The sequence below is a fragment of the Homarus americanus genome, unplaced genomic scaffold (genome assembly GCF_018991925.1).
Source record: "Homarus americanus isolate GMGI-L3 unplaced genomic scaffold, GMGI_Hamer_2.0 scaffold30768, whole genome shotgun sequence".
Lineage (NCBI taxonomy): Eukaryota > Metazoa > Arthropoda > Malacostraca > Decapoda > Nephropidae > Homarus > Homarus americanus.
The window spans coordinates 811,506-829,674 of NW_024746690.1; the positions used below are offsets into that span (position 1 = coordinate 811,506).

General features: G+C 48.2%; 1 protein-coding gene across 16 annotated transcripts in view; it reads left to right on the top strand.

The window, feature by feature from the left end:
• LOC121879414 (tyrosine-protein phosphatase non-receptor type 9-like) overlaps window positions 1–18,169 on the top strand; it is a 105,868-nt gene that overhangs the window by 56,131 nt on the left and 31,568 nt on the right. For 2 of the 16 annotated variants that reach the window (XM_042386064.1, XM_042386066.1), the window contains one exon: window positions 5,180–5,208. The exons of 13 other annotated variants lie outside the window; for them this stretch is intronic. The gene's annotated coding sequence lies outside the window, so the exon portion shown is untranslated. Of the gene's footprint in view, window positions 1–5,179; window positions 5,209–6,014; window positions 6,023–18,169 lie in introns of those variants that run through there. One more of the 16 variants, XM_042386068.1, reaches the window with a different exon arrangement.

The window sequence follows — 18,169 nt, forward strand, 5'->3', positions numbered from 1 at the left end:
ATTTTCAGATCATTGGGGTCAGAGGTGAAGGTCATTGGTCATACCCTCAACACACACACACACACACACACACACTTCACTTTGTGTGCGTCGTGATTGACTGACGCTTCCCGCAGGACCACCTTCCTCCTCCCTCACTCGTGGCACTCTATATCATGTGCCGGTGTCCTCTGTGTTCCTACTACTACTACTACTACCACTACTACCACTGTTCCCTGACACCACCACCACTCTTTTCCTCTACCCTCCCTTTGCCCTCCTCCGCTTTCTCTCCTCTTCCCCCTTTCACTGTTTCACCCACTTTTCGTTATCATTCTTCTTGACGAGTTGTTTCCTCCTCTTCCCCCCTCTTTCTCTATCTCCTCCTCCTCTTCCCCCCTCTTCCTCTATCTCCTCCTCTCTCCCCCTCTTCCTCTATCTCCTCCTCCCTCTTCCCCCTCTTCCTCTACCTCCTCCTCTCCCCTGTCCCTCCTTGGGTTCGGCGAGGTAAAATCGTTCCCATAACTGGCACAAGCGGTGGCGACGTCACAAAATGGCGTCAGAATCACGTGTGAGACTCTACTGGTGAATATGTTGACTTAGCATTGTATCTTAACGTGGATGCTAGCCAGGGATCACGTGAACATTACCTCCCCACCGGTAGCATTAAGGTGACCAATTATCAGGTGAAATAATCTACCAGGAATGCTGATCTTCACGTGATCCCAGACTCGGAATCTTTGTCGAGGTTTAGTGTGTGTACAGGAAGTCTCACCGGGGGGGTGGAGAGGGAAGGGAAGTGCCTAGTGCCACCGCCGGATGTGGTGAGGGTGAAGGAGGGCCGCTGGTGCCAGATGTTTACACCTCCTTAACCCCCCCCCCCTCCTCCTCGCTACTGAACCTCTTGATGCCATATATAAGTTGGGGGGACCGCCTGGTAATGTTATCTCGTCACCTGAGGATTTTTTTTATGATACCAAATTAGTTAACTATTTTAGGGTACAGTGAGTCATCATCATCGTCATCATCATCATCATCACCACCATCACCATCATCAACCCACTTCATCCCTTGTACTGATGTTATTGAATATTTTTCTTTACATAAGTGTATCTATTATTAGGGATGAGTCAGCTGTAGTTATGTACAGTATCTATAAACCCCTGTGTGTATTCAGGTTCACGCACGTACACACACACGCACGTACACACACACACACACACACACACACACACACTAAGCTGCAGTTTACGAGCGTCCAACACAACCGGCGTGATAGTGAAGCGATTGTGAAATGCACGAGTCGACTTAGATTTGTGAATGACGGAAGAGAATTAACAGAATGAACGTTAGACGGCGCCGAGACACACACACACACACACACACACGCGCACACACACGCGCGCACGCACGCACACACACACACACACACACACACACACACACACACACACACACACACACACATACACACACATACATATACTGTACACACTGCGCACCTGGTGTGTGTGTGTGTGTGTGTGTGTGTGTGTGTGTGTGTGTGTGTTGCCAAGTGATTGATTTCTGGTAACCTTTGCTTACTTTAGAGCATCTCTCTCTCTCTCTCTCTCTCTCTCTCTCTCTCTCTCTCTCTCTCTCTCTCTCTCTCTCTCTCTCATCCATTCTCTGCCTCTACTTCTCTCCCTCCTTCCTCTAGCTTCTGCCACTTCTCCTCCACCCAGTCTCTTCCTCCTCTCACTTCCGTCACTCAGCCTTCCCCTCCTTCACAGCCTCTCACCGGATGTTGATGATGGCGAGGCTCACGTGTGTGTGTGTGTGTGTGTGTGTGTGTGTGTGTTGGGGATCACTACACTAGGCCTATAACAAGAACACTACTAGGCCTATAAGAAAACTACACTAGGCCTATAACAAGATCACTTCACCTATGACAAGAGCACCACATTCGGCCTATAACAAGAACTCTCCAATAGGCCTATAAGAACTCCACTAGGCCTATAAGAACACTCCACTAGGCCTATAAGAACACTCCATTTGGGCTATAAGAACACTCCAATAGGCCTATAAGAACACTCCACTAGGCCTATAAGAACACCCCACTAGGCCTATAAGAACACCCCACTAGGCCTATAAGAACACCCCACTTGGCCTATAAGAACACCCCACTAGGCCTATAAGAACACCCCACTAGGCCTATAAGAACACCCCACTTGGCCTATAAGAACACTCCACTAGGCCTATAAGAACACTCCACTAGGCTTATTATTGGACCCCCTAAAAGGATAGCCCTGTTTACCACCCAGCCCTTATCACTCATAGATGAATCAACTTTATATTCGAAGCTTCACAGTGAGTCTCGAGTTGCCGGCCATGATACTAGTTTGTTCCTTTCGTCCACGTCTCCCTCACTAGTGCGTCCCTCCTCCTCTCCCTCCTCTCTCTCCTCCTTCCTCTTCTTCCTCTCCCTCCTCTTCTTCCTTCTCTTTCTCTTCTTCTTCCCCTTTCTCTTCTTCCTCCTCCTAACTAGTACGTCGCTTCTCCTCCTCTTCCAACACACATGTGGGCTTTATCTTGTTTTATCTGGTGACCTAACACACTATCCTGGTATTCTCCTCCCCCCTTACTCCCGCATTCCCCCCTCACCCCCTTTCCCCCCTCATCTCCTCCCCCTAACCTTCTCCTCCCCCCTTAGTCTGTCCATCATCCTCCCTCTTCCATCTCAGCCTGACCCTCCCTCCATCCTAGCCTCTAGCCTGAAGCCCCTCCTCCATCCTGCCCCTCCAGCCTGACCCCTCCACTCCATCCTAGCCTCTAGCCTGACCCCTTCTCTATCCTACCCTCTAGCCTGACCCTCCACTCCATCCTACCCTCCAGCCTGACCCTCCCTCCATCCTACCCTCCAGCCTGACCCCTCCTCCCATCCTACCCTCCATCCGTTTAACTGTCCTCACAGCCGACTTGTCCGCTAAGATAATCAGAACTTCTCTTGTAGTGGGCCATTCTTTCCAGGCTGTTGCAATGTGAATGTGTGTGTGTGTGTGTGTGTGTGTGTGTGTGTGTGTGTTAAGAGTTACACAACACCGTGGATGTCAGCGGCATACTGTACATAACTAACATTTATCGGAAACGTCGTAATTTCCCGTGTAGATAAGATGTATGTGGGAGAGCAAGGGGGATGGTGAGGGACTGAGGGACGGTGAGAGACTGAGGGACGGTGAGAGACTGAGGGACGGTGAGAGACTGAGGGACGGTGAGAGACTGAGGGACGGTGAGGGACTGAGGGACGGTGAGTCTTTAGTAGTGTTATATCAGTTTAAAGTGAGGTGTCGATGCGCCTGTCTTCCTCTCAACCCTATAGTCAGGTACACACACACACACCTGGTGGCGAGGAGAGGAGGTATACGGAGGCAGGTGTACGTGAGAGGATGCAGAAGGCAGGTATTTTCTGGTTATTGTTTTTGTCTTGGCTTCGGCGGCGCTGGCTACGACGAATGCCAGGGATTTAGTTTGTTTGAGAGAAAGAGAAGGGATAGGGGAGGGGGGGGGAGGAAGCGGGGGATTACCTGGGTTACAACGACGCACAAGGTTGAGGAACATCTCTTATGGTGTTGGAATAATTACTAAGAAAATTACTGTAACTGAGAGAGAGAGATAGAAAGAGAGAGAGAGAGAGAGAGAGTGAGAGAGATAAACAAACATGATTCTATATACTGTTCGTTATATATTTAAACATCGTCTTTGTTTTGTTTTTATCGGACACCTCAGTTAAGTCCTTGATCGTAATTCAGGATATAGATACGAAGAAGTTTACGGCCAGTGTATTAGTGTGTGCTGTTTATGTGGTATACTGATGTCGTGGTGGGGTTCATTTTACGTCGTGGTGGGGTTCATTTTACGTCGTGTTGTGGGTTAATTTTACGTCCTGTTGTGGGTTAATTTTACGTCGTGTTGGGGGTTCATTTTACGTCGTGATGGTTCATTTTACGTCGTGGTGGGGATTCATTTTACGTCGATTATGTCTCCATTACGACGGTGGTTCAAGACACAAACACAGGACTATCACCCTTGTCCTCCAGACACCTTTTAAAACCCAGCTACAAATATTCGTACTAATAAATCATTTATTAGTACGAATATTATAAATGCACAGTAAACGAAATCAAATCGTTCCGCTAGTTCATGATCCCCAACACCGCCGCCGCCGTTTACGTAAACATGGCTAATTTTGTGACAAGACGTACCGGTATGGCCAGCACAGGGACAGAACCAGACAATGTGATGTATTCGTGGCCAGAACAAAGACACATCTGGCAAGTTAGTGACGTTGTACCCATACCGGAACACTCAGCATGTAAACTTTGTGATAAACCTTTAAAGCATACACTTGAACATTATATTATTGAATGTGACACTCAAAGACTGTTTAAGCAAAATTTGCTCCCCACACTGATTAGTCCTCAAATAGAAAATGACTAACACTGTATAATTTGTATAATTATGAACCTCTGTCCTGCGTGGCAGTGAACAGTGATACCACCCTCTGTGTCAAGACCTGACTGAATTACTCAGAATTGGCAAACTGTACTCCAAGCTTTGCCAATAAATATGTTAACCGTTAACCTCTCCGCCACTACGAGCCAACGGTACTGTCATCATCATCATCTCCCGGCGGCCGCTTGTGCGTGACCGCAGCCAGGTGAACCGCCAATCGCATGATTGACTACGATAACGTGATTGTTACCGCCAAACTGTTCTCTCCGGCAGTATATAATTCATGAAGCTACTAACTGCATCACTGGCGCCCTTGAGTTAATACTGTGGTCACTGCGGTCACTGTCCATCGCCGTCACTGTCGCTCATTACCTGCGTCGCCGCCACTTATAAATACCCAAATAAATGAGTATCTCACAGCCATGACACACAACCTAACCTAACCCTATGGTGTAATTTTCCGAAGTATATTATCACAGGTTCTTTGGTTAAATTTAAATGGTGTGTGTGTGTCCAGATTATAATTTTCCCTCTAGTGATACCTTGCTCTATCCCCATTGGTACTACCTCAAGTAAACCCCCGTATAGTAAATTCCAATGGTACCTCCTCTGATCCTAAATAAACCCCCCTATAGTGAATGTTTTCTATTTATTTGTTTGTTTTCCTTGTAATCGACATGTAATTAACTTATTTTTCTTTATTTTACAGGTGAGTTGAGAGAGTCAGCCCAAGGCCAGGTAACAAACACGCCACTAGCCGCTTCTTGTCTTGGTAGTAACATAGTAACACACCTGTAACACCTGCAAAACGCTTAGGCTAGGTGTGATGAACGGGGGTGGGTACCTCGAGAAGGACCCCCCCCTCCCCTTGGCTAGATTTGTAGATTAATCTCATAAATAGTTAAGTATAGATCATAAACATACAGGTGTTGCTGTACTAATTAGCGCCGCAGGTGAGTACACCGTGTGGCTTAGTGGTTATGACACTCACCTCGTAAAAGCACCCCATTAGACCCAGGTTATAATGAGGTAGTTGGATAGTTAGTAGTGTAGGTTAACCAGCTTGTTTAGACACGCAAATAGGTAAACAAATGAGTGTAGTTATACCTGTTGGTTTGTATTCAGGTGCCGGAGTCACAAGTAAACTATTATTTTGTTATGATTTGCTTTTAACATTGTGGTGGATAAGTTGTAAGAGGTAACTAAGATTACGGTATAAGTGAATCTCTCTTTCTCTCTCTCTCTGTCTCCATCTGCCTCTCACTTTCTATTTGTCAGACCATGATCGTGGTAGATAGGAGGGTGTAGGTGTAGTGGTAGGTAGGAGGGTTGGTTAGGTAGGGTGGTGTAGGTGAGTGTAGTAGTGGTAGGGCAGGTAGAGGTGTGTATGGTAGTATGAGGGATGTAGGTAAGGTGTATGTTGTAGTGTGTGTGGTAGTATGAGGGATGTAGGTAAGGTGTATGTTGTAGTGTGTGTGGTAGTGGTATATAAGTCTCCCGTCTCTCCCAACATGCTGCTATCCTTGACGACGTCTTCCATACAGCCACAAGTGTAAGTCAGTCATCTCCTTGTGTCTCTCTTACTTCCCTATTATTCTTTTCTCTTGTCTCTCGCCTTCCCCTCCACTCCCCGACTCCTAGCATCACCCCTCCCCTACCCGATTCTCCCCTCCCCGACTTCCACCTCCCCGACTTTCACCTCCCCGACTTTCACCTCCCCGACTTTCACCTCCCCGACTTTCACCTCCCCGACTCTCCCTTCCCTCCCGAGCCTCCCATCCCCGACTCACCTCCCGACTCTCACCTCCCCCGACTTTCACCTCCCGATTCTCTCCCCTCCCCAGGCCTCCACATCCCCCGACTCACCTCCTCGACTCTCCTCCCCGACTCTCACCTCCCCGACTCCCCTTCCCTGCCCTCCCCCTTGTATCTACTCGTATTGTAGTAATCTCCCCTCTTGTCTCCCCTTCTCTTCCTGTCCCTTTGTATCTACTCCCCATATTGTGATAATCTCCTCCCTCTTCCTCCTGCTCTTGCCTAGCATTATCACCCCCCCTCCTCCTCCCTCCTCTTGCATTATCTCCCTTACTAATTCTCCTGTTCTCTGCCTTAATTCTCTCTCTCTCTCGTCTTCTTCATCTTGCTTTGCCTTCATTTACTCCCCTTTGTCTCGTGCCTGACCTCTGCTTGCGACACACTCCTCTCAGCGCTAGTAAAGGCATTAGCTTGTGTATGTGCTTGTCAGTCGCTCGTTCCAACTTTTTTTATTTTTGTGGCTGGATGCAGATTGTAACGCAATTATCAGTTATTAATTATTTATTTATTTTTAACTTGTAATTAGTCTCTTTTATAAGTAGGTGAAGTAGTATCGTGGTATAGTAGTGTGATGTTAATTTATTGTAGTAATGTATTTTTTTTCTTTTTAGCAGTTAAGATATTATTGTTGTTGTTAATATGTACTGCCAAGTGTACTTTGTCTTGGTATAATATGTTGAATATTCTAATGTATAGTACACGGTGTTTAAGTGTGTGTGTGTGTGTGTGTGTGTGTGTGAGAGAGACTTGTTTATATTTATATGAAGTAAATTATACGATTGAGTTATTGTGTATTATTATGTGTTATGTGTATTATTATTATTATTATTGTTGTTGTTGTTGTTGTGTTTCGTGATGGGTGACGTACTAGTTATTAACTGCTGGTAATGATAATGTATGTGGTTGTGTTGGTATGTTTGGGCTGAGGGAGGTGTAGTGGAGGAGGGGGGTGTAGTGGAGGGAAGGGAGGTGTAGTGGAGGAGGGGGTGTAGTGGAGGGAGGGTGTAGTGGAGGGGAGGGGGGTGTAGTGGAGGGAAGGGGGGTGTAGTGGAGGGAAGGGGGTGTAGTGGAGGAAGGGGGTGTAGTGGAGGGAAGGGGTGTAGTGGAGGGAAGGGGGTGTGGAGGAAGGGGGTGTAGTGGAGGAAGGGGTGTAGTGGTGGGAAGGGGGTGTAGTGGAGGGAAGGGGGTGTAGTGGAGGGGGGGGTGTAGTGGAGGGAAGGGGTGTAGTGGAGGGAGGAAGGGGGGTGTAGTGGAGGGAAGGGGTGGTGGAGGGAAGGGGGGTGTAGTGGAGGAAGGGGGGTGTGGTGGAGGAAGGGGGTGTGAGTGGAGGGAAGGGGGTGTAGTGGTGGAGAGGGGGGGGGGGTGTAGTGGAGGGGGGGGGTGGAGGGAAGGGGTGTAGTGGAGGGAAGGGGGTGTAGTGGAGGGAGGGGGAGACAACCATGTGGTCACTGGGGCAGAATAACTCACTGTAGAACACCCTTCATCCCTCCTCTACCTCTCAGTATCGCCTGGCGTTCCCGTCTCCGCCTGGCGTTCCCGTCTCCGCCTGGCGTTCCCTCCTCTCCGCCTGGCGTTCCTGCCTGGCGTTCCGTCTCCTGGCGTTCCCGGCTCCTCCTGGCGTTCCCGTCTCCGCCTGGCGTTCTCGTCTCCTTTGTGTTCTAGAATATAACTTGGAATGGCAACAGCGCGCACACACACACACACACATACACACACACACACACACACATACACACACACACACACACACACACACACTGGGCGTTTTTGTGGTAGGGTTGGTGGACCATTGTGTCGATGCTGTGATCAATAAGTGCCTAGGGTTTTTTGTCCTCCCCTGGGGTAGTGGCGCTGCAGTGATCCCCTCCCGCAGTTAGAGAGAGAGAGAGAGAGAGAGAGAGACCTCACACCCCTTTATATCGCGGTATTTCATGTGTTAATGTTTTTCGCCATACCATGTGACTAATACCGCCTCTTGTGTACCATAAATCCAGGGCGGGCGGCGTGTGGTACCTGTGTCTGTATGAGTGTCCCATGAAGACAGCCACTAAGAACAGACTGTCAGAGCCACTCACAAACAGTCTTGAGAGTGGAGAGAACTGACTGACTGACCCGTCCCACTACGATGTTTGTTTCATGAAGTTGTTGTGCCTAACCTAACCTAACCTAAGAGCATAATCATTAATGTCTAGAGCTTAACTCTCCCCTTCTCATTATTTTTCGTTTTCTTTTTGCGTTTCCTCCCTCCTTGTTCTTTCCTTTTCCTCTTTTATGTTCTCCCTCCCTCTCAGCCTCTCCTTTGCTCTCTCTCTCTTTCCTCCCACCTCCCTCTCCTCCTCAATCTACCTCCTTCCCCCACACCTAACTATACCCACCTCTCTCCCCGTACCTTTATATGCCGTATCACCCCTCACCTACCCTGACCCACACCCCTCTCGCCTGCCATATTACCCTGCCCTTACTCCATGTGTGGGCCTTCGAGGAGAGTAATTACATGGTGTTCCCCTCTACCTAGCAACCTCCTCCCTCTTAACGTGATTCTCCCCTCTTCCTCTCTCCCTCTATTACTCCTCGCTGCCACCCCTCTTGTTTCCCCCTCGTTCCCCCCCTCCCCCCCTCCCGCTCCCCTCGATTCTTGCTGCTGCTGTTCCTACCCTTTTAAGCTCTCTCTCTCTCTCTCTCTCTCTCTCTCTCTCTCTCTCTCTCTCTCTCTCTCTCTCTCTCTCTTTCTCTTTCTCTTTCTCTTTCTCTCTCTCTCTCTCTCTCTCTTTCTCTCTCTCTCTCTCTCACTCATCACCCCTTACCCTCTTCTTCTCCTCCTCCTTCCTCACACTCTTCCTCTTTCTTCCTCACTATCCTCTTCTTTCTCCCTCACTATCCTCTTCTTTCTCCCTCACACCCTTCCTCTTCCTCCCTCACACTCCTCCTCCTCACTCACTCTCCTCTTCCTCCTCCTCCTCCCTCACACTACTCCTCCCTCCCTCACACTCTTCCTCCCCCTCCTCCTTCACACTCCTCCTCCTCCCTCACACTCCTCCTCTCTCCCTCACACTCTTCCTCCCTCCTCCTCCTCATGTCAGCCAGGTCACCGTGTACATGATGCACAAGGGCCGCTGGTATGCACATCCGGGTGGTGAATTGTGACTGTTTCCTGGTTAGGTTAGGTTAGCGTTAGGTTAGGTTGAATTGAATTGACACAGTTTATTTAGCGTTAAAAACAGATACAGAGTGGATAATAATAACAATATTAACATTGCTGAGCCAGTTGAGAACTTGAGCTCTCTTTTAGGCACCTGATATATACTATACATTTATCTCAAGGAAGTATTATGTAACATTTACTAACATCTGGAATAGTACAATAGCATGGTGGTAATACGGTCAGCGTTAGGGTTGCCATATCTTCAGGTGATCTCTAAACCTTCCTCATAACTAAGAACTATTAAAAAAACCCACATCAAACCACAAAAGGAGAAAAAAAAACATCCCAAATGGCGTCAGATTTACCCAGAGACGCGAGTAGAAAGGAATTCGTTGCCATAGTAACTTACGGGATCTGGGTTGATAATGACGCTTTAGGGGAACTATTCTCTGATGTTGGGAAGACGTATCTACAGTAGAGTCTCCAGGAATAGTCGACGCCATATTGGATGTTATTGCTTACGTGTACTTGTTAGATGAGTTCGTAGTGTATATCAAGTTACGAGGAAATATTAACGTAAGACTTCCTGAGACTTAAGGGTTCTGGGTCTACTAGGTACAGTGTGGTGGAGGAGAGAGGGGGAGGTGAGAGGGGGAGATATTTGGTGTGTGGTGGAGGAGAGAGGTTGTGCTTGGGGACGCGACTGGGAGGGAGGGAGAGAGAAGGAGGTGAGGGAGGAGAGAGATCAAGGGAGAGAAGGGGGATGAGGAGGGGGGAGGGAGGGAGGAGAGAGAAGAGTGAGGGAGGGAGGAGAGAGGGGGGGATGGATGGAGGGAGGGAGAGATGGTTGTCACAGGCGACCCTATATTGACGTCCTCCCCCACACTCTCACACACTCTTACTCTCAACTCTCACACATTACGCACTTCCTCCCTCACCTCTCACACACTTCCTCCCTCACCTCTCACACACTTCCTCCCTCACCTCTCACAATATAACACAGTAGATAATGTCTATGTGGCTGTTATAAAGGCTTGTATCCTCACTCTGTACATTACAAAGGTTTTTGATCCAGCTGTGTTTAGTACAGTAGATCCCTTGGCGTTTGGTGTTCTAGATCTCAGTGGTTTGGTCGGCTCAGTCCTCGTAAATGACTGTTCTTTAATTAGATCATAAAAAAAATGGCGTCATATTTATAGTGTGACTGGAACTACTCGCGGTGGGTGGGTGGCGCTGAGCTGAGGGGGAGTTATCGCCCCTCAGCTCCCGTATCGACTTAGGTACCGGCCAGGCCAGGTAAACACAGTCAGGGGGAGCAGCCGCCTCGTAGACCTAAGAGGAATTACTGCTCATTAATTACTGTAAAAAGTGATGGTTTATACAGCAGGGAGGAGTTGCACGGAGGAGGAACGGAGGGAGGGAGGGAGGTGTTGTGGGGCTTCGCTATCCTGGGCGGCCACGGAGGTAAACAAGAAACCACGTGCTTGGCGGAGGAGGGCGGGGTCTCTCTCCTCCACCCACCACACCTCCCTTACCCACCCACACTCACGTACCGCACTCCCTCCCTCACCCACCCACACAGGCACCGCTCTCCCTCCTTCACCACCCACACATCTCCCTCCCTCCCTCCCTCCCTCCCTCCCCAACTTCGACCTCCTTTCATAAGCTTTCCCCTCACCCTCCGGCTAGCCTCTCTACCCTCCTCTGCTCCTCCTTCCTCTCCCTCCGATTTGCTTCCCTCAACCCCCCTCACTTCTACCTGCTAACTCCCCCCCGTCTTCCCTCTCCCCCCATACACACACGTTGACGGGCCTCCTACGTGCATCTCACCCGTACACACACACAAAAAAAAAACTGACGTGTTGTTTCCCTTCTAGTGTACCGGCGATGTACACGTACAAACTGACCTCTCACCTGACCCGACCTGACCCAACAGAGTATTGACCTATCGTAACGTGACCCCAGATAATATTTACTATCCCGCTTGGGTTTGTATTTTTGTCCATTTCATAGTTTGGTGGCGGTGATTTTGTCCAGTTTTGTCCGATGAGAAATAATTTGTTAGGCGGTATTCAGTGACATACCTGACTCACGCTTCTCCCCTCGTCGTCACTGTCACTACCTGTCCTCCACATCACTGTCTCCCCTCTTTCCTCCCCCCTCATCACCTGTCCCATTCTCTCCCCTCACCACCTATCCACCATGACCTCATTATTTCCCCTCGCCGTGTTTTTTCCCTGACCACCATTTCCCATTCTGTTTTATCGTTTCTTTCCCATTTTAAGAATTTTCCCCTCCCCCCCAACTCACCGTTTTCCCCTCCATACCCATCCCCCCTCCCCTCCCCCCTCCACCTTTCCCCCTCACGCTCCAGGTAGTCTTCACCTTCTCTCCCTCCCTTCGGATCCCAGGTAACCTTCCCTCGCCTCAATTTTTCCCCTCTAACCTTTCTCTATTTCCCTTCCCCTCCCTTACGCCATCTCTCTCTCCCTCCCTCTCTCTCCTCCTCCCCTCTCCTTTCACTCTTCTCTCCCCTCAATCCCTCCCACCCCATACCCTCCTTTTGTACCTCCCTCTCCACATTCCCTCTCGTTCCCCCCATCCCTCCCCTCTCTCTCTGTTCCGTCGCCCGACCATTCCGGGTAACCAGGTGTGGGTGAGTGAGGAAGGAATTTTGCTTTCAGGGAATGTGTGTGTGTGTGTGTGTGTGTGTGTGTGTTCTTCCCTGGGTATGTTTGAGAGAGCCATACCACCAGATATAATGTACAGTATATCCGGTTTATGTATGTTAAATAAGTTCATTAGAGAATACATACATATATACAGTATTTAGGTCGAAATCGAGGCTGTGTGGTGTATATTCCTGATGTATGTATGTCAAGGTATGTTATATGTATCCCAGCAGGTGTGTGTGTGTGTGTGTGTCAAGGTATGGTGTATGTGCCTGGCCTACATATTCAAACACAGTGTACAGCATGGGCGTGAGGTGGAGTAAATTACAATGTACCCGTGGGGAGTCTTCTGGCCATGGGAGGTGGGAAGCTTGGTAGATATGAGGGAGAGCCTGCAGTAGAGGTATGGTGGGGGAGGGGTGGTGTGCTATAGATTAGGTGCGGGGGGGTTGGTTGAGACTTGGTGGGTGGGGTTATGGAGAGGAAGGTGTGTGGGTGGTGAGTGGGCGTGGCTGGCTGTGAGAGGTGTGTGTGGCACCGAGGTGGGTGAGATAAGGGGGTGTCATTTTTGATAACGAGTCTCTAGGGGCCTCTATCTAGCCCTGTGTGGGGATTCGATTATGTGACCAACAAGCCTTCCAGAGAATGTGAAGGAAGGAAGGAAGGAAGGAAGGAAGGACGTACGTGAATGCAGCAGGAGGGAAGTAATGCGATGCCTCTCAGCTAGATGGAGGACCCTGGGGACAAGTGTGCGATGGAGGGCGTCTGTTGAGGAGGAGGAGGAAGAGGAGATAAAAGTGTGAGAGGAGGGGTGGCGAGATAGAAGAGGAGGGGGGGTGGGCGGAGATAGAAGAAGAGGAGGAGGAGGAGAAGAAGGCAGGTAAAGAGGTGGAAATGCAAGAGGAGGCGAAGGGGGAGTAGAATTAGAGGGAAGAAGAAGAAGAAAAGTATGGAGGAACAGAAGAGACAGGCAGGAAGCAATATTTTGGGAATAAGTGCAGCCAGCCAGCCATTTATCTCTCTCACCTCACCCTAACGGCGTGTATGGAGCAAGAGGAAGGGGCAGGTGGGATGAGGTGAAGAGGTTAGGTGAGTTGGTATTGTTAATGGTCAATATATAGTGTACTTATGGTGTAGCGTGTTGATTTAGTCTCCACTCTCGGGTACGATTCGATACATTGTTGTTAGGGTGGTTACTGCTGTGTGGATGAATATTGAATGGTAAATGGGTCACCTGAAGTATGTATGCCAACAGGTGTGGTTGAACGTGTGTCACCTGGAGTATGTATGTCAACAGGTGTGGTTGAACGTGTGTCACCTGGAGTATGTATGTCAACAGGTGTGGTTTAACGTGTGTCACCTGGAGTATATACTGAATGTAAACAGGTGTTAAAGATGATGATTCAGACCTCTCACCTCCGTCACATTTGAGTCATTAACGGTGAGGGGTGGCCGCGCTTCAGGTAATACAGGTTAAAAGAACACTGTATATCCCCCCCCCAGTTTAGGACGAGTGGGCACGAGTCATAGCCACGCGGGAGCTGACCCCAAGGCCACACATTATCTCCCTCGGTTTTCTTCAATAGATTAATAAACGAGCTTAATTGTGAAGCATCTGAGACCTGGGTTTGGTCTCGAGAAGTGTGTGTGTGTGTAGTGTGAGTGTATGTTCGCGCGTGTGTGTGTGTGTGTGTGTGTGTGTGAGTGAGTGTATGTTCGCGTGCGTGCGTGTGCGTGTGGCTGTGTGTGTGTGTGTGTCAGTGGTGGGCGGTGTAAACATGGACGATCTGACTGCCTCAACTGGCGGGCCTCCCAGCTCAAGCTTAAGGCTGAACTGCTGGCCGCGGCAACACACCGCTTTAGTTGGTCTTGCTCAACATTCATACACGGGCTGTGGCGCTGCTCTTAATGATCCTGTCACTTACAGCTCGTTTTGTTTCGGGATAAAAATTGTCTGAATCTAAATCATAATTAACTTGTGATTTGTTTGATAATTATTGTGTAATGAGACCTTGGTATGCGCGTGTGTGTGTGTGTGTGTGTGTTGGCACTGACACACACACACACATACACACACTCTGTTTACACGGCATCATTACCTCCCCCCCCCACGCACACACTTATAAAGAACGAAAGAATCACGATATTTGTCTTATATCCTTCTTGCCCGGGGTTGAGGGAATGATGGCTGCTAGTGTGTCTGTCCATCAGTCAGTCAGTCCATCCGTTTAATTGTTTGTTTGTCCTCCTCCTCCTCCTCCTCCTCCTCCTCCTCCTAACTCATACACTTTTATAATGTATCGGATGCAATTTTTTTAAGCGTGTTCTAAAGGTCAGACAGAGACCAAGCGGTATAGTTTTGATGAAGGCAACTCATAGGTACAGGTCACGGGCAAAGGTCAAATACTTTCTGATATTGGATTGCATGGTTGGGGGGAGGGGGAGGTGGGGTGTGGTGTCTCTCTATGGGTTTATATTTTTATTTATATCACGTATAAGAACATTAGGCGTTAATGAAACACTTGGTGGAATAATACACCTCATTGGTTATCGTCAATATTGTTTGTTTATTTGAATTAGTAAGTTTTTGTTGCCTTTCATTGGTTATTTTTCTGAGCGTGTTATTACGTCAACCCAACACCTGAACTAACTAATAAACTAATGAATAAATAAATAAATAAAATAAATAAATGAATAAATAAATAAGAAAAAAGGTGGGAAATGAAACGCTTAAGCCACACAGGTACTCCACCAGGTAGGTGTGTGTGTGTGTGTGTGTGTGTGTGTGTGTCACTTCATTAAGATATTTGACCTATAACCTCTCTCGGCTTATATCGCGGAGAAACTTGGTTGTTTAACGTAGAGACTCTCGTGTGCTCTGTGAAGTAACTGTTGTCTTTATTTGGCGGGTTTAGTATGCTCATTCAACGATTTTTGTTTTGTTTTAGCGATTATTTAGCGATTATTGGTGTTTAATTGGCGATTTTCACCTTTATGTAGCGACTTTTTGTCATTATTTAGCTGCTTTTGTCTCTGTAGCGACTTTTGTGAGTTGAGCGATTTAATTTTATTTTTTACCCACCGATCTTGTGACGTTAATGAGCTGATTCTTAAGTGATTCTTTATGCTCCTTTATCGAGCTTATGTTTACAGTGAAGCAAACTCAGACGTCGACAGTGAGAAACGCCTTTAAGGGTAACTCACTTAAGGGTGGAAATGAGTTTATCAGAGAAACTTTATTCCCCCTAAAAAATGAAGGTGACAGGAAATAGAGACGTGTTGTGGTGGCATTATAGCAGGTACTGTGGCCTTTCCGTGTGTGTGTGTGTGTGTGTGTGTGTGTGTGTGTGTGTGTGTGTGTGTGTGTGTGTGTGTGTGAGAGAGAGAGATAGCGGCATCTCTTTTAAGGTTTCGCCTCAATTGTTGTTTACCTGGTGGGCGGTGGTAGTAAGAGTAGGGGTTAATGGTGGGGTTAGAGGTTGTGGACTTATGGTGGTAGATGATGGTAGTAGTGGTTAGAGGTAAGTAGTGGTGTTGGTAGGAGATAGTGGTAGTGGTGGGTAGGTAATAATTGTTGATAGATGGTGATTGTGGTAGGGTGGTGGTAGGGTTTTTATCCACTGAAGTGTCTGTTGTCATGGATATGGTGGAGGAGAGAAGCAGGTAGTGGGAGGTGGGGAGGTGGGGAGGAAGCTGGCCAGGCCAGTTTCTACTAGCAACAAGAAAACAATCAATACTGACACATTACCCACTGTCCTGCCTCTCACCCTCGTGTGTGTGTGTGTGTGTGGACAGAAAGGTATATACTGAGATAACAAAACGTTGATAATAAACCACAAACGTTGATGAAGGTGTTTACTATATGGTCGAGCTAGAAAACGTTGTCGAATTGTGTACTAAAGTTGGCAATCAAACGTTCCTAAGGGGGTTGTGTAGTCTCTGAACGTGTGATTGGGGTTCAAACGTTGGTGTGTCGTGTAGGGGTGAAGACAAACGTTGGTGTGTCGTGTAGGGGTGAAGACAAACGTTGGTGTGTCGTGTAGGGGTGAAGACAAACGTTGGTGTGTCGTGTAGGGGTGAAGACAAACGTTGGTGTGTCGTGTAGGGGTGAACAAACGTTGGTGTGTCGTGTAGGGGTGAAGACAAACGTTGGTGTGTCGTGTAGGGGTGAAGACAAACGTTGGTGTGTCGTGTAGGGGTGAAGACAAACGTTGGTGTGTCGTGTAGGGGTGAAGACAAACGTTGGTGTGTCGTCCCAGGATCAGATTTTAGTGTTGATGGTGGCAGCCGTGCGCACCTTGATCTCTCCTTCTCTCCACTGTTCCCTCCTTCTCTACGTTGTTCCCTCCTTCTCTACGTTGTTCCCTCCTTCTCTACATTGTTCCCTCTCTACGTTGTTCCCTCCTTCTCTCGCTGTTCCCTCCTTCTCTACTACGGTGTTCCCTCCTCTACGTTGTTCCCTCCTTCTCTACGTTGTTCCTCCTCTACGTTGTTCCCTCCTTCTCTACATTGTTCCCTCCTTCTCTACGTTGTTCCCTCCTTCTCTACGTTGTTCCTCCTTCTCTGCGTTGTTTCCCTCCTTCTCTACGTTGTTCCCTCGCCCTACTCTACATTGTTCCTCCTTCTCTGTTTCCCTCCTTCTCTACGTTGTTCCCTCCCTTCTCTACGTTGTTCCCTCCTTCTCTACGTTGTTCCCTCCTCTCTACGTTGTTCCCTCCTCCCTCTACGTTGTTCCTCCTCCTCTACATTGTTCCTCTCGTTGTTCCCTCCCTTCTCTACATTGTTCCCTCCTCCCTACGTTGTTCCCTCCTTCTCTACGTTGTTCCCTCCTTCTCTACGTTGTTCCCCTCCCCTTCTCTACGTTGTTCCCTCCCTTCTCTACGTTGTTCCCTCCTTCTCTACGTTGTTCCCTCCTTCTCTACGTTGTTTCCCTCCTTCTCTACGTTGTTCCCTCCTCTCTACGTTGTTCCCTCCTTCTCTACGTTGTTCCCTCCTCTACGTTATTCCCTCCTTCTCTACGTTGTTCCCTCCTTCTCTACGTTGTTCCCTCTCTATCTCTGGGGAAGGAATTTCATTTTTTTTATAACCAGTCCCTTACTCATCTGTGTCTTCATTCCTTGTTAGGTTGGGTTAGGTTAGGTTGGGTTGAGTTAGGGTGGGTTAGGTAGGTGAGGTTGGGTTGTCTTTGATTGGGTTGGGTTAGGCTGGGTTGGGTTAGGTTGTGTTTGGTTAGGTTAGGTTACCGTTTACACCTGACCTGTTTATCGGTGTTTCCTCCCATATTATATTTTTTATCGTTAATTTTTCTTATCCCACGTGTCTGTCCTGTCTCTCTTTCATCTACTTTCTCCCGTTTCTTCCTTCCCTTCCTCCCGTCTCTCATCTCTCCTCCCATTTCTTCCTTCCCTTCCTCCCGTCTCTCATCTCTCCTCCTGTTTCTCCTTCCCTCCCGTCTCTCCTCCTGTTTCTCCTTCCCTCCCGTCTCTCCCTTCCCTTCCTCCTGTCTCTCCTCTTTCTCTCTCCCCCCCCCCCTCCCTCTCTCACCCGTCTCCACCAATCGATACGCAGCCCAGGACAGACTAGTGTGCCAAAAATGTCTCGTGAGTTTATTTTTCATTGTATTAGTGTGTGTTTGATGCCCCCGCGTTGATGAACGTCTTCTTCTCGGGCTGTGTGTGTGTATATGTTCAGCCCGTGTGTGTGTATGTATGTGTGTATACATGTGTGTGTGTGTTCTTGTTAACTTGGAGGTTCTGTTGAGTTACCCTTCAAGGATTAAAGATGAAAACTGACTAGTTGGCACCAGCGGTTGAGCGTCAATGCCAGAAGTCACCATTGTAGGGATATCTGACGTGGTAATTCCTCCCCGTGTGGACAACGTTGTTTTGATAAATACATCAAAAGGTGTTTCTCTACTGGGGCAACGTTTAGACGATCTTTTAATATTTATTGTACAATTTTATATTATAAGAATTAATGATCCGCTTGACGTAGACAGCCAGTTATAAGAGCTGTATACGACAGTCGGGAGGTAATTGTGACGATAGCTGGATGGTTGATCAGACGGACG